Below are 24843 nucleotides of genomic sequence, written 5' to 3' on the forward strand. Positions count from 1 at the left end.
AGACGTTCCTCTTCAACTCAGTCCTAAATCTGCTCCCCCTTATTTTGTGGCTATGTCCCCTCGTTCTTGCTTCACCCGCCAGTGGAAACAACCTCCTGGCTTCTATCTTAATTATTCCCTTTATAATTTTATATGTTTCGATCAGATCCACCCTGAAGGGCTTTGAATTGAGTCGATTCATCCTGGAATACCAAAGTGCGGAAGTTCAAAGATAACAATGGACCTGAAGGTTCTAATCCCCGAGAACAACCTCTGGTGCAAAAACCAAGGAGCTCTCTCAAATAAGTCGGCTTAACCGGATTAAACATTGCCGGAATTATCCGGTCATCGGGATTCACTTTTCTCTCTGGCAACGGACCCCCTCCAGTGGGTTTCACGGTGGCGGGGGGTGGTTACAATGGGAAAACCCGTCGACAAGCGGCGGGAAGATGGAATCCCGCAGCCATTGGACGGTGCGTCGCCAAGAAGCACGTGGCTGGGGAACCAAAGAATCCAGCACCATCTTCTTAGTGAAAATCAGAGCATGCTCAAATGGTCTCCTCCAGAGCTCCTGACACTGTGATCTAATTTAACCAGTGGTCACTCTGACCTCTGACCGAGCCCTTTCTGGAGCATTATCTGCGCCTCTTGAGTGAGGTGACTCTCACTCTGTACTTAATCCTTCTCTCTCCATAAAGCCTAATTTAAATCCCGAAACTGCAGCACAGAATTCTCTCCCTCGTTCCTCTCTTTTTATTATGCGGAGGAAAAAAAACGATCTCCTGAGAAATCTCTCCTGACTGGTCTGTGGCTGAGTTCACTGGGGCAATGGTGACAGCTTGTTAGTGTTGTGGACACAGCTTCCCAATGTAAAGGTAGAAGTGACGGGCACGGTGGCCCAGTGGTTAGCACTGCTGCCTCACAGCACCAGGCTCACGGGTTCAATTCCTGCCTTGCATGGCCATCTGTGTGGAATTTGCACGTTCTCCCCGTGTCTGCGTGGGTTTCCGGCAGGTGCCCTGGCTTCCTCCCACCGTTCAAAGATTTGCAGATTAGGTGGATTAGCCATGCTAAAGTGCCCCTTAGTGTTCAAAAGGTTAGGTGAGGTTACAGGGATGGGGTGCTCTGCGGAGTGTTGACAAAGACTCGATGGGCTGAATGTCCTCCTTCTGCAGTGTAGGGACTCTATGATGCAATGATACGATATACGCTTACACTTGGAGTTCCAAAATGGATGCTTCTTTAAAATGATTTGATTTGATTTATTGTCACATGTACCGAAGTACAGTGAAAAGTATTTTTCTTCTGCCAAGGGAACGTATACAGTACATACATAGTAGACAAAAGAATAATCAACAGGGAACATTGACAAATGGTACATCGACAACAGTGATTGGTTACAGTGCGGAACAAGGGGGCCAAATAAAGCAAATACATGAAGAAGAACAGCATAGGGCGTCGTGAATAGTGTTCTTACAGGGAACAGATCAGTCTGAGGGGGAGTCGTTGAGGAGTCTTGTAGCTGGTGGGAAGAAGCTGTTCCTATGTCTGGATGTGCGAGTCTTCAGACTTCTGTACCTTCTGCCTGATGGAAGGGTCTAGAAGAAGGCAGACCCAGGTGGGAGGGCTCTCTGATAATGCTGTCTGCCTTCCTGAGGCAGCGGGAGGTATATACCGAATCATTGTGGGGGTGGCAAGCTTGTGTGATGCGTTGGGCTGAGTTCACCGCATTCTGCAGTTTCTTACGATCTTGGACGGAGCAGTTGCCATACCAGGCTGTGATGCAGCCGGATAGGGTGCTCTCTATCGCACATCTGTAGAAGTTTGCGAGAGTCGATGCAGACATGCCAAATTTCTTTTAGCTTCCGTCGGAAGTAGAGACGTCGTTGGGCTTTCTTGACTCTTGCATCAACGTGAGTGGACCAAGACAGACTTGGTGATGGTTGGTGATGGTGACCCCCAGGAACCTAAAGCTATCAACCATCTCCACTTCGGAGCCATTGATGCAGATGGGAGTGTGTGTCGTGCTACGCTTCCTGAAATCGATGATCAATTCCTTGGCCTTTCCAACATTTAGAGAGATGTTGTTTTCGGTACACCACACAACCAAGTGATTTATCTCCCTCCTGTAGTCTGATTCATCATTGTTTGAGATACGGCCCACCACAGTCGGATCAAACTTATAGATTTGAGGTGGAGTTAAATCTTGCCACACAGTCATATGTGTATAGGGAGTACAGTCGAGGACTGAGCACACATCCTTGTGGGGCTCCGGTGTTGAGGACTATTGTGGAGGTGGTGCTGTTGCCTATCCTGTCAGATTGCGGTCTGTTGGTGAGGAAGTCAAGGATCCAGCTGCACGGGGAGGGGTCAAGTCCAAAATTGTGGAGTTTGGTTATTAGTTTTGTGGGATAATGGATTTGAAGGTGGAGCTGTAGCCTATGAACAGAAGTCTTACATAGGTGTCCTTGCTATCGAGGTGTTCGAGTGTTGATTGTAGAGCCATGGAGATGGCATCTGCTGTGGACCGGTTGCGGTGGTCAGCAAACTGCAGTGGATCGAGACCATCTGGGAGGCTGGCAGTGATCCAACTCATAACTAGCCGCTCAAAGCATGTCATGATAACAGACATCAGGGCCACCGGTCGGTCATTGTTGAGGCAGGCTACCTTGTTCTTCTGGTATTATGGTGGTCTTCTTGAAGGAGGTGGGCACCTCAGAGGGGAGGAGTGAGGTGGTGAAGATATCTGCGAATACACTCGCCAGCTGGTCTGCACAGGCTCTGAGTGCTCGCCCAGGGATTCCATCGGGGCCCGTCGCTTTCTGCGGATTCACTTTCAAGAAGGCAGCTCTTACCTCTGAGGCTGTAATAGTGGGTATAGCGCACAATGACTTACGAGAGAGACGAGTAGAGATGAAGTCGATGAGGCTTTATTGAGCGAGACTTGTCCCCAGCAGTTCAGCAACAGAATGGAGCGGCGGGGAGAAGCCCAGGTTCTTATACTCCGCCTTCAAGGCGGAGCCAGGAGTCAACAGCCAACCAGGACCCGGGATCTGTCAGCAAATAGCATCACGGCTTCACAGTCCCACATGACCCCTAATACATACTACCACATTCACCCCTTGTTAAAAAATGAACCCGGCAGGGTGGTGGTTCGCATGGTGGTAGGGGTTTACAAGGCTGGTCCTGGGAGGAAAGTTTTCGGGCATGTCATTACAGTTTTCGCCCTACACTGGGCTATGTACAAGGTTTGTGAAACTATTTACAATATTAGTAAGAGAAAACATTTTTTGTTACAGTCCACAACATTCTTGGTGTCACGCCGATGCCACGAGTCGAGCGGGCGGCCTGGTCTTCCTTGTCGATCGCCTCAGCCCCGGTGGTGGTGCAGGTGCTTGTTCCGGCATTGTCGTCTCCGGAAGTGTTTCGGTGTTTGTTCCTGTTTCACTCCTGGGCGGACACGGGAGGAGGACCGATCCTCCCGGGAAGGGGGTGGTCGCGGGGTGCGCCGGTGGCAGGGAGGGGATGATCGGTGTCGGGGGGGTGCGTGTGTTGCCGGCGGGCGCCAGGTCTCGCAGGGAGACCGTGTCCTGTCGGCCGTCGGGTTACACCACGTAGGCGTACTGCAGGTTCGCGTGGAGGAGGTGAACCCTCTCGACCAACGGGTCCAACTTGTGCGCTAGCACATGTTTCCGGAGCAAGATGGGTCCTGGGGCCGCCAGCCAGGTCGGCAGCGACGTTCCGGAGGAGGACTTCCTGAGGAAGACAAGGAGGCGCTCATGGGGCGTTTGGTTAGTGGTGGTACATAGCAGCGACCGGATGGAGTGGAGAGCGTCCGGGAGGACCTCCTGCCACCGGGAAACTGGGAGATCCCTGGACCGTAGGGCCAGTAGGACGGTCTTCCAGACCGTGCCATTCTCCCTCTCTACTTGCCCGTTTCCCCGGGGGTTGTAGCTGGTCATCCTGCTCGAGGCTATGCCCTTGCTGAGCAGGAACTGGCGCAGCTCGTCACTCATGAAGGAGGACCCCCTGTCGCTATGGATATATGCGGGGCAACCGAACAGTGTGAATATGGTGCCAAGGGCTTTAATGACTGTGGCCGCTGTCATGTCGGGGCAGGGGATGACGAAGGGGAAACTGGAGTACTCGTCCACCACGTTCAGGAAGTATGTGTTGCGGTCGGTGGAGGGGAGGGGCCCTTTGAAATCCAGACTGAGGCGTTCAAAGGGGCGGGAAGCCTTGATCAGGTGCGCTCTATCCGGCCTGAAAAAGTGCGGTTTGCACTCCGCGCAGATGTGGCAGTTCCTGGTGACTGTACGGACCTCCTCCACAGAGTAGGGGAGGATGCGGGACTTTATAAAATGGTAGAACCGAGTGACCCCTGGGTGGCAGAGGTCCTCGTGGAGGGTTTGGAGACGGTCTATTTGTGCGTTGGCACATGTGCCGCGGGATAGGGCATTGGACGGCTCGTTCAGCTTTCCGGGACGGTACAAGATCTCGTAGTTGAAGGTGGAGAGCTCGATCCTCCACCTTAAGATCTTGTCATTTTTAATTTTGCCCCGCTGTGCATTATCGAACATGAAGGCTACCGACCGTTGGTCTGTGAGGAGAGTGAATCTCCTGCCAGCCAGGTAATGCCTCCAATGTCGCACAGCTTCCACTATGGCTTGGACTTCCTTTTCCACTGAGGAGTGCGGATTTCTGAGGCATGGAGGGTTCGGGAGAAAAAGGCCACGGGTCTGCCCGCTTGGTTAAGGGTGGCCGCCAGAGCTACGTCGGATGCGTCGCTCTCGACCTGGAAGGGAGGGACTCGTCGATGGCGCGCATCGTGGCCTTTGCGATATCCGCTTTGATGCGGCTGAAGGCCTGGCGGGCCTCTGTCGACAGGGGGAAGGTAGTGGTCTGTATTAGCAGGCAGGCCTTGTCTGCATACTGGGGGACCCACTGGGCGTAATATGAAAACCCCAGGCAACGTTTCAGGGCTTTGGAGCAGTGGGGGAGGGGAAATTCCATGAGGGGGCGCATGCGTTCGGGGTCGGGGCCTATTATCCCATTGCGCACTACGTATCCCAGGATGCCCAACCGGTTTGTGCTAAAGACGCACTTTTCCTCGTTGTATGTGAGGTTCAAGGCGTTAGCGGTCTGGAGGAATTTTTGGAGGTTGGCGTCGTGGTCCTGCTGATCATGGCCGCAGATGGTTACGTTATCGAGATACGGGAATGTGGCCTGCAACCCGTGCTGGTCAACCATTCGGTCCATCTCCCGTTGGAAGACCGAGACCCCGTTCGTGACACCAAATGGGACCCTTAGGAAGTGGTATAGACGCCCGTCTGCCTCGAAGGCTGTGTACTTGCGGTCACCTGGGCGGATGGGGAGCTGGTGGTAGGCGGACTTGAGGTCCACGGTGGAGAAAACCTTATACTGGGCAATCCGATTTACCATGTCGGATATGCGGGGGAGAGGGTACGCATCTAGCTGTGTGTACCTGTTGATGGTCTGGCTATAGTATATGACCATCCTTTGCTTCTCCCCGGTCTTTACTACTACCACCTGGGCTCTCCAGGGACTATTGCTGGCCTGGATTATGCCTTCCTTCAGCAGCCGCTGGACTTCAGACCGAATAAATATCCGGTCCTGGGCGCTGTACCGTCTGCTCCTGGTGGCGACGGGTTTGCAATCCGGGGTGAGGTTTGCAAACAAGGACGGCGGTTCAACCTTGAGGGTTGCGAGGCCGCAGATAGTGAGTGGGGGTATTGGGCCGCCGAATTGAAATGTTAGGCTCTGCAGGTTACACTGGAAATCTAATCCCAGTAATGTGGGCGCGCAGAGTTGGGGAAGGACGTAGAGCCTGTAGTTTTTAAACTCCCTCCCTTGCACTGTTAGGTTCGCGATGCAGAACCCTTTGATCTCTACGGAGTGGGATCCTGCAGCTAGGGAAATCTTTTGCGTACTTGGATGGATGGTCAGAAAACAGTGTCTTACCGTGTCGGGGTGGATGAAACTTTCGGTGCTCCCGGAGTCGATCAGGCATGATGTCTCGTGTCCGTTGATCAGCACCGTTGTTGTCGTCGTCTGGAGCGTCCGGGGCCGTGATTGATCCAGCGTCACCGAAGCCAGTCGTGGTCGTAGTGTCTCAGCGTCTTCTTCGGACCCCGTGGAGCCGTCGATGTTGGGGTCCTTTGTTGTCATCCAAGATGGCGGCGTCCATGAATCGCACGCGGCCGGGGGTGGGCAAAATGGCCGCCCCCATGGATCGCACGTGGTCGGGGGGTGGACAAAATGGCCGCCCCCATGAATTGCACGTGGCTGGGGAGTCACAAGATGGCGGCGCCCATCCCCCCCTCGTGGTGGCCGGGACCCAAAATGGCGGCGACGCGGGTCGCACATGGGGCGCTAGGGGGGTTGGGGAGCATTTGGGATGTGCTGGGCTCGTTCTTCTCCGGGGATTGCGGCGACCCCCCGGGACCGGCGCACAGCCGCGTAATGGCCCTTTTTACGCAGCTTTTGCAAATAGCTGCGCGGGCCGGTCAGCGCTGCCGGGGGTGTTTCACTTGCCCGCAGAAATAGCAGCGGGCCCCCCCGGGATGATCTGGCGCTTTAACCGCGCAAGCCTGTGAGGGGGGGGGGTTGTCGCGACGGGGGTCCACGGAGCCCAAGGGGCTGCCGCGCGGTCGGGGCCGTAGGCGCGGGCGTTTTGCGAGGCCACATCTAGGGAAGCTGCAATGGCCCGTGCCTCTGAGAGTCCTAGCGACTCTTTTTCTAAAAGTCTTTGGCGGATTTGGGGAGAGTTCATACCTGCCACAAACGCATCGCGAATTAGCATGTCCATGTGTTCAATCGCGTTCACCGGCGGGCAGCTGCAGCCCCGTCCCAAAATTAGCAGCGCGGCGTAGAATTCCTCTAACGATTCTCCGGGACTTTGCCGTCTCGTTGCGAGTTGGTAGCGTGCGTAGACCTGGTTCACGGGGCGAACGTGAATGCTCTTCAGTGCTGCGAGCGCCGTCGGGAAATCCTCTGCGTCTTCTATGAGAGGGTAAATTTCCGGGCTTACCCTCAAATACAGGACCTGCATTTTCTGGTCTTCTGTGATCCGGCCGGGGGCCGTTCGGAGGTAGCCTTCGAAACAAGCTTGCCAGTGTTTAAAAACTGCTGCCGAGTTAGATGCGTGGGGGCTGATCCGCAGGCATTCCGGGGCGATCCGGAGCTCCATAGTCCTTTAAGCTCGCTCAATAAATTGTAGCGCACAATGACTTACGAGAGAGACGAGTCGAGTTGAAGTCGATGAGGCTTTATTGAGCGAGACTTGTCCCCAGCAGTTCAGCAACAGAATGGAGCGGCCGGGAGAAGCCCAGGTTCTTATACTCCACCTTCAGGGCGGAGCCAGGAGTCAACAGCCAACCAGGACCCGGGATCTGTCAGCCAATAGCATCATGGCTTCACAGTCCCACATGACCCCTAATACATACTACCACAGTGGGCATGGGTGTGTCCAGGGCTGTTGGGGCGGGTGGCACTGATACATTGGCTGACTGCTCAAAACGGGCATAGAACTTGTTCAGATCATCGGGTAGGGATGCTCCAACCCCAGATATTCCGCCTGGCCTTGCTTTATAGCCAGTGATCTTGTGTAGGCCCTGCCATAATCGTGGCAGGGCCAACAAATGACTTGCCAATACCAAACACGGACAGAATCCCTACAGCTCAGAAGGAGGCCCTTTGGCCCATTGAGTCTGCACCGACCCTCTGAAGGAGCACCCTATCGAGGCCCAATCCCCCATCCTATGCCCCACCTGGACACTAAGGGGCAATTTATCATGGCCAATCCACCTAACTTGCATATCTTTCGACTGTGGGAGGAAACTGGAGCCCCCGGAGGAAACCCACGCAGACACGGGAGGAAGTGCAAACACCACACCACTGTGCCACCGTGCCACCCCCCAATAGGAACATGGGCTGGGATTCTCCCCTACCCGGCGGGGCGGTGGGTCCCGGTGGGATGGAGTGGCGGGAACCACTCCAGCATCGCGCCGCCCCAAAGGTGAGGATTTCTCCACAACTTTAGGGGCCAAGCCCTCACCGTGAGGGGCTAGGCGCACGCCGGAGTGGTTTCCGCTCCACCGGCTGGCGTGGAAGGCCTTTGGCGCCACGCCAGCAGGGGCCGAAAGAACTTCGCTGGCCAGCGGAAGTCCGCGCATGCGCGGGAAAGTCAGCGGCTGCTGACGTCATCCCCACGCATGCGCGGGGGGGGTGTCTTTTACGCGTCGGCCATGGTGAATGCTGTGGCCGAGGTGGAGGGAAAAGAGTGCCCCCACAGCACAGGCCCGCCCGCGGATCGGTGGGCCCCGATCGCGGGCCAGGCCACTGTGGGGGCACCCGCCGGGGCCAGATCGCCCCGCCCCCCCCCCCAGGACCCCGGAGCCCGCCCGCGCCGCCTAGTCCCGCCGGTAAGAAAGGTGGGCCAGGCATTCCAACAGCGGGACTACAGCCCATCGCGGGCTGGAGAATCGCCGGGGGGGGACCCGCCGACTGACGCAGCGCGATTCCCGCCCCCGCTGAATATCCGGTGCCGGGCGGGGGGTCGGAGAATCCCACCCCATGGTAACAAAGTCTGAAATGACATTAAAAGAAATAGAATCACTGGATCATGGAATGGTACAGCACGGGAGATGGCCATTCGGCCCATTGTTCCTGAGATGGCTCTTTGAAAGAACAATCAATTTGTCCCACTCCACATTCTTTTCCCAGAGCCCCATAATCTATTTCCTTTTCAAGTGTATAGCCAATCCCATTGGCAAATTACAATTAAATCTGCTTCCACCATGCTTTCAGGCAATCATTCCAGACCATAACTACTCGCTGCGTAAAACATTTCTCATTTCTCCACCGGTCCTTTTGCCAATTATTTTAAATTGGATGAAGTGTTCAATAATGGTAATAAAAACAGAAGATCTTGATAATACACTGCACAACTACTTAGCTCAACCAGCCATTGATCAAAAACCATGTTTTCTTTTTCAGATTCTCACTGTCCTGCTTTTCATTTGCTGTCTTTATATATCACTGATCTGCAACCTTACTTTTTTCCCACCAGTCCATTGTTGCCTCCATTGTTGCCCGTAACTAAGCAACTAGTATCATAACTAGCCCAGTAACTGGCACTGCAGCCAGTCTAGTAATCAACGATGCAACTAGCTATTAATGCAATCTAACCAGCCCTGCAACGGTGGCGTAGTAGCACAGTGGTTAGCACTGTAGCTTCACAGCTCCAGGGTCCAATGTTCGATTCCCTGCCGGGTCGGAGAATCGGCAGGGGGCGGCATGAATCGCGCCCCCGCCGGCCGTCGAATTCTCCGGCACCGGAAATTCGGCAGGGGCGGGAATCGCGCTGAGCCTGTCGGCAGGCCGCCCCCCCACGGCAATTCTCCAGCCCGCAAAGGGCCGAAGTCCCGCCGGTTCTATGCCATTCCCCCCCGGCGTAAATTGAACTAGGTCCCTTACTGGCGGGACCTGACAGCGCGGGCGGGCTCCCCGCGGGGTCCTGGGGGGGCGCGGGGCGATCTGGCCCCAGGGGATGTCCCCATGGTGCCTGGCCCGCGATCCGGGCCCACCGATCCGCGGGCGGGCCTGTGCCGTGGGGGCACTCTTTTCCTATGCGCTGACCGTCAGCCTCCGCCATGGCCGACGTGTAGGTGACACCCCACCATGCGCATGCGCAGGGATGATGTCAGCAGCTGCTGATGCTCCCGGGACTCGCGCCAGCCGGCGGAGTCCCTTCGGCCCCGGCTGGTGGCGCCAAAGGTCTTCAACAAAGCCGGTGGGGCGCCAACCACTGGGGCGGGCCTCACCCCTAACAATGTGGGCCTAGCCTCTAAAGGTGCGGAGGATTCTGCACCCTTGGGGCGGCCCAACGCCGGAGTGGTTCACGCCACTCCATCCCACCGGGACCCCCCGCCCCGCTGATTATGGGAGAATCCCACCCGTGCTGTTTGGTAATTTGGATATTCTGAATTCTCCCCTGTGTACCCGAACAGATGCCGGAATGTGGCAACTAGGGGATTTTGACAATAACTTCAATGCAGTGTTAATGTAAGCCTACTTGGGACAATAATAAAGATTATTATTAACTGCAATTATTCCAGGCCAGCAACTGGTTTTGGAAACAGGCCAGTTGTCAACAATGCAGCAAGTCTATGTTTTATCATTGAATCCCTGCAGTGCAGATGGAGGCCATTCGGTCCATCAAGTCTGCACCGACACTCCGAAAGAGCATCCCACCCAGGCCCAATCCCCCGCCCTATCCCCATAACCCCACCTAGCCTTTGGACACGAAGGGACAATTTAGCATGGCCAATCCACCTAACCTGCACATCTTTAGACTGTGGGAGGAAACCGGAGAACCCGGAGAAAACCCACGCAGACACGGAGAGAAAGTACAAACTCCACACAGTCACCCAAGGTCGGTATTGAACCCGGGTCCCTGGCGCTGGACGGCAGCAGTGCTAACTCATGATATCCACATCAGCCTATCATGGTGCAATCAAAAACACACACTGATGGACAGGTAGTTGGACAAACCAACACACACACAACATCGCAGCCAATCACCAGTGAGAGCACACGCACTATTAAACAGGGAACACCACAGTTCCCGCTCATTCTACCAGGAGATAGCTCAGAGCACAGAGCTCACAGCGTGCCACTCAGACATAGACCATGTGCTGACTGCCTCACTAAGATAGTGATAGGGCTGGGTCCACAGGTTAGCTGGGGAAGCACGAACCTAAGCCAGCAGTTAGTAGTTGTCATTGTTCAAAACAATAAAACAGAGTTGTACCATCTACAGCCGTGTTGGATCATTTGTGCATCGGAACACCCAACACGACACAAACCACTGTGCCACCGTGCTGCCCATGTTTTATTCATAGGATTTCGGCGTCACGGGAAAAGTCAGTATTGATTGCTTTTACCCAATTGCCCTTGAGGTGATGGTGAGCAATCTTCTTGACATGCCACATAGTGTGGTGGTAAAGGTATTCCCATGGTATTATTTGACCCATGCGATGGTGAAGGAACGGCAATATACCTCCAAGTCTGAATGGTGTGTATCCTGGAGGGAAACATAAGAGGTGGTGGCAAACCTAGCCTGACGCCATAACTGACCCAGGATCAAACACTGTTGTTCACACTGTAATCAGCACTAAAGCCCACACAGCCAGGCCCCACAACAACTGATACTGCAACCAGTACTGCAAACCCTGCTGCAGCCAACCATGCAAAATTTTATTGCAGCCAGCAGGGTAACCCACATTGCAACAAACGCCGCCAAATCTTAGTTCAGGCTAAAAACCAAGGCAGTGGAGAGACAGCAAAAGAAGATTCTCAGTGATGATACCAGGAATGAAGACTGTTCATTATTCGGAGCAACCCAAGAAATGAAGACTTTTCCCTCAGAAAAAGACTTTCAAGTGGAGTTTTGTTAGAAGTTTTCAAATTCTGATGTTTTGATAAAATAAATAAGGTGAAAATAATTTCGCTGGTGGATAAGTCAGTATCCAGAAACCAAACATTTAAGATGGTCACAAAAAGGAAGGGGGATGAGAATTTCTTTCACGTATGTAGTGACCTCTGTATGTGATAATACATGTTCAATTAATCTAAAGCTGTTCCTTCCCTGTAGCTGGGTTAAAATCCTGGAACTCCCTCCCGAACAACACAGCAAGAGGGCAGCTCAGCACCACCTTCTCAAAGGCACTGGTTTAGCTCAGTGGGCTAGCTAGCTGGTTTGTGATGCAGAACAAGGCCAGCAGCGCGGGTTCAATTCCTGTACCAGCTAGATTATTTATTCATTTATAATTGGGGATGCGCAATAAATTCTGGTCTGGCCGGCGATGTCCACGTCTCATGAATTAATTTTAAAAATGACTGACCTTCCCCTCTCTAACCCAGAAGAATGCAGACCAATACTGGCAGAGATTGGATATTGAGCCTGGGACCTTTTTGTGCTCTATGGGTGGTATTTAATATAACTGATATGGATACGCTCAACGGCTGAAGAGCGGGCGAGAGCCGTACGTTGTGTCCTTTGGGAAGGCCCAGTATATTAAATACTGAACAGTCACCTATGCGACTGGAGATGGGCCTTCCACAGAATTACAGACTCCATGGGCATAAATTCCAGACCTGGCCAATCAGAGGTTGGAAGCTGTCCACTACAGGTTTTGCCCGCAGCGGCGGTGGCAGCCACTGGCAATGCACCCAGAGAGAGAGGCTTAAAGTATGGAAGGATGCACAGGCTAGTGAGGACTGGATGGAGGTCACAGCATGGGGATCAAAGGAGGGATGACAAGGAGTGGAGGTCAGCAGCCAGACCAGAGAGAAGAATCTCAGCCAGCTCTTCCCTTTGAATTCCAGCACCATGAATCAGATACGTGTCTTTGAATGAGAGACATCCCCCCCCCAACTCCCCCTCCACCACCCCCCCCCCCCCCCCCCACCACTACCACCCCCAGGAACCCGCAATTCCAGACCATAACTCGCTGTCTAAAACATTTCTCATTTTTATAATTTATTTTATAATTTATTTCCTTTTCAAGTGTAGTGTATAGCCAATCCCATTGGCAAATTACAATTAAATCTGCTTCCACCATGCTTTCAGGCAATCATTCCAGACCATAACTACTCGCTGCGTAAAACATTTCTCATTTCTCCACCCGTCCTTTTGCCAATTATTTTAAATTGGATGAAGTGTTCAATAATGGTAATAAAAACAGAAGATCTTGATAATACACTGCACAACTACTTAGCTCAACCAGCCATTGATCAAAAACCTCGCTTTCTTTTTCAGATTCTCACTGGCCTGCTTTTCCTTTGCTGCCTTTATGTATCTTAGATCTGCAGCCTTACTTTTTTTTCCACCAGTCCATTGTTGCTCGTAACTAAGCAACTACTGTCATAACTAGCCGAGTAACTGGCACTGCAGCCAGTCTAGTAATCAGGGAGTTCCAGGGTTTTTACCCAGCGACAGGGGAGGAACGCCAATATATTTCCATGTCAGGGTGGAGGGTGATGGTGTTCCCATGTATCTGCTGTCCTTGTCCTTCTAGATCGTAGCGCTTGTGGCTTTGGAAGGTTCTGCCTCAGGAGCCTTGGTGAGTTCTTGCAGTATATCTTGTAGATGGTACACACGGCTGCCGTTGTGTGTTGGTGTTCAATTACTATCCAGTGGCTTTTGCTGGAAAGTGTGAATGCTTTTCGGCCTTCCCACTAGGCAGTTTCCCCACCCACCACTTGTATTCAGGCAGCAGGGACAGGATGAGGCTCTTTAGGCAGTAATTGCCCACTTAAGGACCTAAACTGGAGGTGGGATGGGAAGGCATTCAACAGGCCTTATATCGCAGACTTAATTGAAGCAAAGGCGGGAGGGAGGTGGGGTCCCTACCCAACACCCTTCCACCCAATTACATTCCACCCTTTTCCAAACTTCCCTCGGGGAATGCATTCAATTCTGCCCAGGACCTCAGATCCATACTCATCAATTGGGTCACATGGGCTGGTTTGCACCAGGGGCTGGTTTAGCACACTGGGCTAAATCGCCCAGTGTGGCTGGCTTTTAAAGCAGACCAAGGCAGGCCAGCAGCATGGTTCAATTCCCGTACCAGCCTCCCCGCACAGGCGCCGGAATGTGGCGACTAGGGGCTTTTCACAGTAACTTCATTGAAGCCTACTCGTGACAATAAGCGATTTTCATTTCATTTCATTTTCATTTTCATTTTTTCACATGGTTGCATTGTCCTAATGTACGATTGCACTCCTCATGTCACAGTGCTGAGGTGAGTGGCTTTATTTTTAAGTTGTATTGTGGGAGAAACAATTGGCTCCGTGAGTCCCCACCATTCCTACTCTGCTATAATGTACCGTTGGAATTCAGGAATGTGGTGAATCACCTTCACTGACATCAGTTGCAAATATCTGTGACAGCCTATTCTATTTGACATAACCGTCATATATCTGCCTTCGCCACAACCATTGTTAGCTCCTCAGCAGGTAGTGTTGTAACACTGTGTGGGTGCAAACATGCAACAAGTTTTTCTTTTGGCCTTTTCACATCTGGGACGAAATTCTCCGGAAACGGCGCGATGTCCGCCGACTGGCGCCCAAAACGGCCCAAACGGGCATCGTGCCACCCCAAAGGTGCAGAATGCTCCGCATCTTTGGGGGCCGAGCCCCAACATTGGCGGGCTAGGTCGGCGCCGGACGAATTTCCGCCCCGCCAGCTGGCGGAAAAGGCCTTTGGTGCCCCGCCAGCTGGCGCGGAAATGACATCTCCGGGCAGCGCATGCGCAGGAGCGTCAGCGACCGCTGACGGCATTCCCGCGCATGCGCAGTGGAGGGAGTCTCTTCCGCCCCCGCCATGGTGGAGATCGTGGTGAAGGCGGAAGGTAAAGAGTGCCCCCACGGCACAGGCCCGCCCGCGGATCGGTGGGCCCCGATCGCGGGCCAGGCCACCGTGGGGGCACCCCCCGGGGCCAGATCGCCCCGCGCCCCCCCCAGGACCCCGGAGCCCGCCCGCGCCGCCTTGTCCCACCGGTAAGGTAGGTGGTTTAATTTACGCCGGCGGGACAGGCATTTTAGCGGCGGGACTTCGGCCCATCCGGGCCGGAGAATCAAGCGGGGGGGGGCCCGCCAACCGGCGCGGCGCGATACCCGCCCCTGCCGAATCTCCAGTGCCGGAGACTTCGGCAACCGGCGGGGGCGGGATTCACGCCAGCCCCCGGCGATTCTCCGACCCGGCGGGGGGTCGGAGAATCTCGCCCCTGATTTGTAGTCCAAATGCTCACATTTGATTTTCAAAGTGGCAATCTCAGCGTTTTGACTATCACAACTAAATAGAATGAATAGAAGCCCCCAAGGAAGTCATCAAATAACCTGACTGTTTGATTCCTTCTCAGAGAGTCGAGCTCTTAGATGCATGTCACAATTATATAGGCATTCCCTCAGGCTGCCACTGATTGTTCCTTATCGGAGAAAACTTTGAGCGTGGGCTTTGCAAATTAGCAGATGTGTCCACATAAATTTTTAACAAGTGCAGTTTCCAACCTCCAATTGAATCATTCGTTTCATTTCTGGGAAATCCCGCTGGAGTTCTCCCAATGTACTGGACGGTAGTATCCAAGAAAAATCCCAGATTCACAAGGCTGATAGTGTGTGTATTGAACTGTGGTAATTGGTAAACAGGGCTGCAATGAATGGGCATCCAAAACTGCGGTAATTGGTAAAGGGAACTGGAATAATTGGTACAAGGGTCTCGATTAATGGCACACAGAAATGTGATAGTTGGCATACAGAATTCAGACAACGTGTACACAGGGCTGCGGTTAAATATAGAACAGCGATAATTGGTACACAGGACCACAATGAAGGATGCACAGATCAGCACATAGGGGGATGTCAGGGTGGTCTGCCTATTGGAGCCTTGATGCTGTTATTGGCTTCAGATAGCACTTCTCCATAAATGGAAGTGCACCCTGCTGGGAACTCAAGAGGTGACCTTGAGAGGGTGGGAGGAGAAGCCATTGCTAAAGGTGCGTTGGCTACATTGAGATTGGTGAGATCTCACAGGCCTGGAATAAGGAGGTGAAGGAGAAGGCATATAGCATATTGACATAACAGCCTTCGTAAAATGGCAGAGAGATTGAGGGGTAGAAGGAGGGATGAAATACCACAGTTGTAGTCACACAAGACGTTGTTCATGACATTGGCATGGACAGTCTTGTGCCGTGAGTTGGGCTTCAATTACGGAACTCCGGGGATACAGGAACCAAAGGTTCAATAACCATGAAGATGACAGTGGAGAGGTCAGGTTGGTCAGGAATGAGATTTTTTGAGAGAAGGGGACAGTAGCAAAAGCAAAGGAATAGAGGGCGAGATCAAAGTGGAAATTGCAATGGGAACGGTAAAATGGCTGACATGTAATGGAATATGTAACCGGGTGGGTGAATTATGGTGACGGGGCAAAAGTTACTGTTTGCAAATAAAGCTGTCTGTGCTAAGCTGTCGATAGGTTCATTCGAGATGACATTCTTCTGTGGCACAACAAGATGGAATGTGACTAAATAAGAAGCTGCAGTTGAGGAATGATCTCACCTGGTTGACACTGCCATGGCCCCTCGGATTCACGGTGGACACTCTCCACTGCCAGTCTATAATTCTCAGTTCATTAAGACCAACTTTAGGGGAATCTCATCAGGCTTCATCCAAAACCACAGACTCTGACTGGTTAGGATCTGGAGTGTATTATCTGAGAGTGTGGTGGAGCTAGATTCAATCCTGGCTTTCAAGAAGAGACTTGGACACATCTGAAGATTAAAAATGTGCAGGGCTACGGGGAAAAGACAGGGGAGCGTGACTTGGTGAGCTCTCGCAGAAGGCCAGCACAGACAAAATGGGCCAAATGGCCTCCTTCAGTGCTTCAACCACTGGCCTGAATGGCCTTCAATGGCCTGAATTTTCAGGATGGTGAGCGCTTGGCACCCGCAGTCCTGAGGGTCGGAGGGTAACCCATCCCCGCTGACCCCGACAGGCCTGCTGCCATTTTATGCTCAATTGGGTGATGATTGGCAGCAGGTGAGACACCTGTCCGACTTTGGAAGGAAGTCCTGCCTTGGACAGCTGTCAGTCATTCAGTATGGCCGACAGCTTTCCAGACGCTCCAGGCACAGCACCTGCAGTGGCCAGAAGAGGTACTGCAGCGCTGTGTCTGAGCTCAATTCCCGGGCAAGAGGATGCCTTGGCAGGGGGGGTGGCATCAAGAGGAGGGCGATCTCGGTATCGGCCAGTCGGTAAAAACAGTTTGGACCAGTATTTTCTCTTTTACTGGCGTCCCATTTTAAAGTACACAAGACCAGTTCAGACCAGTATTCTTAATTCCCCATTTTACTGTTTTTTTCTTCTGGGTGAGGAGTAAGCCGGGTGGTTGGTGGGTGGATGTGGTGGGGGGGGGGGGGGGGGGGGGGGGGGGGGGCGGGGGGGGGGCTGGAGCTCCCAGGTCCCGGAGGGGAGGGCACCCAAAGTTTGAAGGGGCCTTCGGATTAAGACATCTCCCCGCCCCTCTCCCGCCAGGGATGGAAATTTGATAATTTTTCAGTTTCCCACCCTGTTAGGACCAGTGCCCACCAATTAAATTGAGGCTGGGCAGGAAAAGGCCCTTAACATAGAACATACAGTGCAGAAGGAGGCCATTCGGCCCATCGAGTCGACACCGACCCACTTAAGCCCTCACTTCCACCCTATCCACGTAACTCAATAACCCCTCCGAACCGTTTTGACCACCAAGGGCAATTTATCATGGCCAATCCACCTAACCCGCACATCTTTGGACTGTGGGAGGAAACCGGAGCACCCGGAAGAAACCCACGCAGACACGGGGAGAACGTGTAGACTCCGCACAGACAGTGACCAAGTGGGGAATCGAACCTGGGATCCTGGCGCTGTGAAGCCACAGTGCTAGCCACTTGTGCTACTGTGCTGCCCTAAAAAGTGAACATTAAGTGGACACTTAAGGGCCAGAATAGATGAAAGGCCGGGTTTCCCGCCTGAGGCCCTGCCCGCCCCACTGTGAAATTGTGTATGGATCGGGGCAGCCGGGATCTTGTGAGGCGGGGGGGGGGGGGGGGGGGGCGGAATTATCCATGTAAATTTACGTCCCACCCGCCTCAGAACCTGCCTGGGGCGAGGGTAAAATTCTGGCCTATGATTCGATCTGCGCTCTTGGTAGCATTTTAACAGGCAAATGCAGAGACGTGCTGACGCAGCGAGGCCCATCCAAATGAGTAACTGTGGCCATCTGCAAGCAAACAATTAGCGTTAAGTGCACTGTCAGAAGGAGATCCTAGTATTTTGCATCTAACATCACACTCAGCTGAGATATTACATTGCTGCAAATACTCTGTCTCACATGTGCATGCTGCTCCAGCGGAGATTGAAATTGCTACATTTACAAACACCTGCTTTCTATTCCTGTCAGTTCAGCGGTTGTCTGCATGTGTGAAGTGAGCCTGTGTGAAAACTTGTTTAAAATTCCATCAAATAGTTTGTATTCAATAGGCTTTCATGCACAATGATTCATGTGATCCTCTAATACGTTTAATGGATGAATTCTGTCTAAAGACATCGTGGATTTTAATGAGATGGGTTCCAACTCGTATTCCTGTACGAGTGGTTTACATCAGCGCCAGTCTTTCCTTTATAGTGAAATGTTTCTTGTCGGCAGCAAACTTTAACTGCTCCAGTGTGCGATTTATTCCGCGCATTGCGAGCTGTAAACCCATTCATTCTGGGGGAAAAGAGCAACAGGTCTGAGTAACTTGAAGCAATCAGAATTGGCTCTTCGAAGCAGCTTTAAAATCATTAATGTTTCTCCGAATCACGCGGGTGGCAGGGTTAATTGTTCATTTTTCTTTTAAAAACCTTCTTTCGTTTGATGACACGTTTGGCTTGGCTCACTGCGTGACCGCACTGGGACCCGGCCCCGCTGATGGCTTGGACGAGGGCACAGGACAGCTTTCCTTGCCCAGCCAAACATGTTGGCAGGTGGACTGGTTGGCCCAGAGGAGGCAGGTAAGGGTTAAACTTTCTTCTGATCACCCCCACCTCTTTTCTCTAGCCCCAAATCCCCACAATTGATCGCGCATAATAGCTGGACAGTTACATAATTGGGTGGGCATTTGGCTTAATTAAAGGAGGCAGTGAGTGGCGATACATATGGAGTTCCAATGGTCTGATGGGGAAGATAACAATGGGAAGCCTAAAGGTTCGGCTCGTGGGCCATTCTACTCCTGTTGTACGTCAATGATCTGAAACTGGGAGGAGGGACAAAGTTATAAGACTTGCTGCTGACATCAGGGTAGGCTGGAAGGTAGGACAACCCCACCGTTACCAGAGGGGATTTCAGTTTTACGGGTGGCACAGTGGTTAGCACGGATGCCTCACAGCGCCAGGGACCAGGGTTCAATTCCAGCCTCAGGTGACTGTCTGTGTACAGTTTGCACTTTCTCCCTGATGCACTATCAATTACCACAAAGACGAGAGTAGTGGAATAATCGAGGCTTTACTGAGCAAGGATGTTGTGCCTCCTGTAGCTGGAACCCAGAATGGCTGCAGCACAGGCGAGCACACACATTTATACGCCGCCTACTGGGCGGAGCCAGCAGGCAGGGATTTACCCATGTACCTCTACTATATGGGCAGTGCCGTAATACATGTAATACAACTAGTGGTGACTACCTGTTAAAAGAAGGGTAGTGGAAAACATGACAAGTTTTCAGGTGTCAGGTTGGGGGTCGTGGGTGGGGATCCAGCAGGTGCCAGGTCCCGGAGGGAGACTGTGTCCTGGCGCCCGTCGGGTGTGCCACGTAGGCGTACTGCGGGTTTGCATGTAGGAGGTGGACCTTTTCGACCAAGGGGTCTGACTTATGGGTCCGCACATGGTTCCACACTGGATGGGTCCAGGAATTGTCAGCCATGTTGGGAGCGAGACCCCGGAGGTGGACTTTCTGGGGAAGGCAAACAGGCGTTCGTGAGGGGACTCGTTGGTCGCGGTGCAGAGGAGCGATCGGATGGAGTGGAGCGCGTCGGGGAGGACCTCCTGCCAGGGGGAGACCGGGAGATTTTTAGATCGCAGGGCCAGCAGGACGGCCTTCCAGACCATCCCGTTCTCCCTCTCCACCTGCCCGTTTCTCCGGGGGTTGGAGCTGGTCGTCCTGCTCGAGGCAATGCCCTTGCTGAGCAGGAACTGACGCAGCTCATCGCTCATAAAAGGGGATCCCCGATCACTGTGGATGTAGCTGGGGAAACCGAACAGAGTGAAGATGCTGTGGAGGGCTTTAATTACCGTGACAGAAGTCATATTGGGGCATGGGATGGCGCAAGGGAACCGGGAGTACTCATCAATCACGTTCAGAAAGTACGTGTTGCGGTCAGTGGAGGGGAGGGGCCCTTTGAAGTCCATACTGAGGCGCTCAAAGAGGTGGTAGACCTTCACCAGGTGCGCTCGATCTGGCCGGTAGAAGTGCAGCTTGCACTCTGCGCAGGCCTGGCAGGCTCTGGTGACGGTCCTGACCTCCTCAATGTAGTAGGGCAGGTTGCGGGCCTTGATGAAATGGAAGAACCGGGTGACCCCCGGGTGGCAGAGGTCATAGTGGAGAGCCTGGAGTCGGTCCACTTGTGCGCTGGCACATGTACAGCGGGATAGGGCATTAGGGGGCTCATTGAGCTTCCCCGGGAGATACAAGATCTCATAATTATAGGGGGAGAGCTCAATCCTCCACCTCAAGATCTTGTCATTTTTGATCTTGTCCCGCTGTGTATTATTAAACATAAAGGCAACCGACCATTGGTCAGTGAGGAGAGTGAATCTCCTGCCGGCCAGGTAATGCCTCCAATGTCGCACAGCTTCCATAATGGCTTAGGCCTCCTTTTCGACAGAGGAGTGCCGAATTTCGGAGGCATGGAGGGTGCGGGAAAAGAAGGCCATGGGATTGCCCGCCTGGTTGAGGGTGGCAGCCAGAGCTACGTCCGATGCATCGCTCTCAACCTGGAAGGGGAGGGACTCGTCGACCGCGTGCATCGTGGCCTTGGTGATGTCTGCCTTGATGCGGTTGAAGGCCTGGCGGGCCTCAGCCGTCAGGGGAAAAACTGTGGACTGAATGAGTGGGTGGGCCCTGTCCGCATAATTAGGGACCCACTGGGCATAGTAGGAGAAAAGCCCCAGGCATCGTTTCAGGGCTTGGGGCAGTGGGGGAATGGGAGTTCTATGAGGGGGCGCATGCGATCGGGGTCGGGCCCTCGGACTCCATTTTCCACAACATAGCCAAGGGTGGCTAAGCGGTTGATGGGGAACTCGCATTTCTCCTTATTGTATGTGAGATTAAGGAGTTTGGCGGTCTGGATAAATTTTTGGAGGATGCGTCGTGGCCCTGCTGATCATGGCCGCAGATGGTGATATTATCTAGGTACGGGAAGGTGGCCCGCAGTCCGTACCGGTCAACCATTCGGTCCATCTCGCGCTGGAAGACCGAGACCCCATTAGTGACGCCGAAAGGAACCCTAAGGAAGTGATAGAGGTGGCCATCTGCTTTGAACGCAGTGTATTGGCGGTCCTCCGGGCCGATGGGAAGCTGGTGGTAGGCGGACTTCAGGTCCACTGTGGAAAAGACTCGATACTGCACAATCTGATTGACCATGTCAGATATGCGTGGGAGGGTGTACGCGTTGAGCTGCTTGTACCGATTGATGGTCTGACTGTCGTCAATGACCATCCGGTGCTTCTCCCCAGTCTTTACTACTACCACTTGAGCTCTCGAGACTGTTGCTAGCCTCAATGACCCCTTCCCCCAGAAGCCGTTGGACCTGCGACCTGATGAAGGTCCTGTCCTGGGCACTGTACCATCTGCTCCTAGTGGCGACGGGTTTGCAATCCGGGGTGATGGTCGCAAACAGGGAAGGTGGATCGACCTTAAGGGTCGTGAGGCCGCATATGGTGAGGGGGGTAGGGGTCCGCCGAATTTTAAAGTTAGGCTTTGGAGATGGCACTGAAAGTCCAGGCCGAATAATAGGGCAGCGCAGAGGTGAGGGCGGACGTAGAGCCGGAAGTTGCTGAACTCTATGCCCTGGACGGTGAGGATCGCGATGCAGTACCCCCGGATTTCCACGGAATGGGAACCGGAGGCCAGGGAGATTTTCTGGGTGACAGCGTGTACCAGGTGGGAGCAGCACCTTACCGTAGTGGGGTGGAAGAAGCTCTCTGTGCTCCTGAAGTCAAAAAGGCAGGTCGTCTCGTGCCCATCGATCTTCACCGTTGTCGTCGCGGTCGCGAGGTTGCGGGGCCGGGACTGATCCAGGGTGATAGAGGTGAGCTGCGGCAAATGCTGGGAGGTCCCTGGCTGGTCAGTGGTGGTGGAGGTAGCGGCAGGCGATGAACGGCCAGACGAGCAGGGGTCCTGAAACGCCGTCCAAAATGGCGCCGAAGATGGCGGCGCACATGGCGGACGACATCAAAGATGGGGCACCCACAGGCCGCACGTGGCTTGCGGTGAAGAAGATGGCGGCACCCACGGGCCGCATGTGGCTTGCGAAGGGGAAAATGGCGGCGCCCGTGGGTAGCACGTGGGGGGTGTAGGAATACCGGGCCTGGAAACAGCGGTGACTGACCAGGCCTGGCAAACAGAAACAAAGTGTCCCTTCTTCCCACAGCCGTTGCAGGTCGCGCTCCGCGCCGGGCAGCGCTGCCTGGGGTGTTTGTTTTGCCCGCCGAGTTGGCTGGCTGCCACTCGGCGCAGGCTTACGGTGAGCTGGAGTCGGCAGCGTGTCTGCGTGTGTTTCCTCTGGATGGATCATATAAGCTACAGTGCAGAAGTTGGCCATTCGGCCCCTTGAGTCTGCCCCGGCCCTTGGAAAGAGAACCCTACCTGAGCCCACACTTCCACCCTATCCCCGTAACCCAGTAAACTCACCTAACATTTTGTTTGGACGCTAAGGGCAATTTAGCATGGCCAATCCACATAACTGGCACATCTTTAGACTGCGGGAGGAAACCGGAGCACCCAAAGGAAACCCACGCAGACACGGGGAGAATGTGCAGACTCCGCACAGACAGTGACCCAAGTCGGGAATCGAACCTGGGAACCTGGAGCTGTGAAGCAACTGTGCTAACCACTGGGCTATCGTGCCACCCCTGTCCTCCGGTTCCCTCCCACAGTCCAAAGATGTGCAGGTTAGGTGGCTTGGCCATGGTAAATTTTCACTTAGTGCTCAAAGGTTAGAAAGGGGTTACAGGTTTACGGGGGAGTAGGTCTAGATAAGGGGCTTTTTCAGAGAGTCGGTGCAGACCAGATGGGCCGAATGTCCTCCTTCTGCATTGCAGGGATCCTATGATTCTATAGATCTGGCTCGTCAGATGTGGACCATGGAATGATACACATCAGACAGAGGCCATTCGGTTCCTCATGCTTGTGCTGACTCCTTGAAAGAGCTATTCAGTTAATTCGAGACATTCCCCATGACCCTGTAAATGTTCTCCCTTCTCAAGTCTCTTTTGAATGTTCATATCAAATCTTTTTCCACCACCATTTCAGGCAGTGATCAGCCAGATAACCGCAACTCACTTCAAAAATGAAATGGCTCCCCATGTCATCTCTGGTTCTTGTGCCAACCACATTAAATCTGTGACCTTTGATTAATGATTTTTGTGCCATTATAGTTTCTCCTTATTTAGTCTATCAAAACCATCCATGACTTTGGACATCCCTCTATCCCAAGGGTCCCCGCTGTGAGGATTCCAGCTTCTCCAGTCACTCCTTCCCAGTGCCATTCCAGGAAAACACTTCTGCATCCCTTTCAAAGTCTTGGCACCCTGCCTAACATAATAAAATAATCTTTATCAGTGTCACAAGTAGGCTTACATTAACACTGCAATGAAGTTGCTGTGAAAAGCCCCTCATCGCCACATTCGGGTGCCTGTTCAGGTACACTGAGGGAGAATTCAGAATGTCCAGATTACCTAACAAGCACGTCTTTCGGGACTTGTGGGAGGAAACTGGAGCACCCGGAGGAAACCCACGCAGACAGAGGGAAACATGCAGACTTCGCACAGACAGACATCGAGCCTGGGACCCTGGCACTGTGAAGCTACAGTGCTAACCGTGTGCTACACTGTGCTACACTGTGCTACCGTGCCGCCCATCTAAATGAAATTAGAAAATGGAGACGCTGAGCTGAGAAATGGCAAATTAAATTCAATTTGGCAAGTCGACAGTGTGTGGTAATAGTAAATAACGTAGATTATACCTTAGACAGAGCAAAAACTCAACATCACAGGCTGCAATACTGAGCCTATGGGGTCATCAGTCCGTCCTGTATATAGCTCTGGGCACAGGGGGCACGCCGTACAACATTAAGCACTATCCATGTAGCACTTGGAGAACTGACAACAAAGAGAAAATACGAAAGATTTTTAAAAAATAAATTTAGAGTACAAAATTAATTTTTTCTAATTAAGGGGCAATTTAGCGTGGCCAATCCACCTAGCCTGCACATCTTTTGGGTTGTGGGGGCGAAACCCACGCAAACACAGAGAGAATGTGCAAACTCCACACGGACAGTGACCCAGAGCCGGGATCGAACCTGGGACCTCGGCGCCGTGAGGCAGCAGGGCTAACCCACTGTGCCACCGTGCTGCCCATAAGAGGGACGATTAAATGCGGATGCCGTTGATCTATTAAATCTGAAGAAATGAACGAGTAGAACCTTGAAAATCTGTGGCTTCACGAAGAAGAGTACAGGGTCATTGGGATGAAGCTCAAAGGATGAAAGCTAGGCATAGGCCAATGAGGGTGGTGAATTGAGGTTGGACTGCTCATCGAGAGAGAGCAATGCTGATATCATCAATCAATTTAAGGTGGATTGCCTTCAGTGCGAACGTCAATTGGAAGATTACAATAGTGAAATGTGTATTCTATTTGTGAACTGAGGGGTTGGTCAGACAGACAAAGTTGGTCTTTTCTAGATCTGAACAATCCGAAGTCCCTCATATTTCACACCGAAACAATATTTTAGAACTTCTAAATGGCTGAATTTTTTAAAAGTATAATTAAAAACTACAAGCGTCAATAAAGTGAATCACAGAGCAGCTGAATATTGATACACAATAAAACATCAGGAAATAAAAGTCTAATAATGATCATGAAACCATTGTCGATTGGCATAAAAACCCAACTGGCTCATTAATGAACTTTAGGGAAGGAAATCTGCCATCCTTACCTGATCTGAGGGTGGCATGTGGCGCAGTGGGACTGCGGCGCTGAGGACCCG

This window comes from Scyliorhinus torazame, chromosome 12 (assembly GCF_047496885.1).
Source record: "Scyliorhinus torazame isolate Kashiwa2021f chromosome 12, sScyTor2.1, whole genome shotgun sequence".
NCBI classification, from domain to species: Eukaryota; Metazoa; Chordata; class Chondrichthyes; order Carcharhiniformes; family Scyliorhinidae; genus Scyliorhinus; species Scyliorhinus torazame.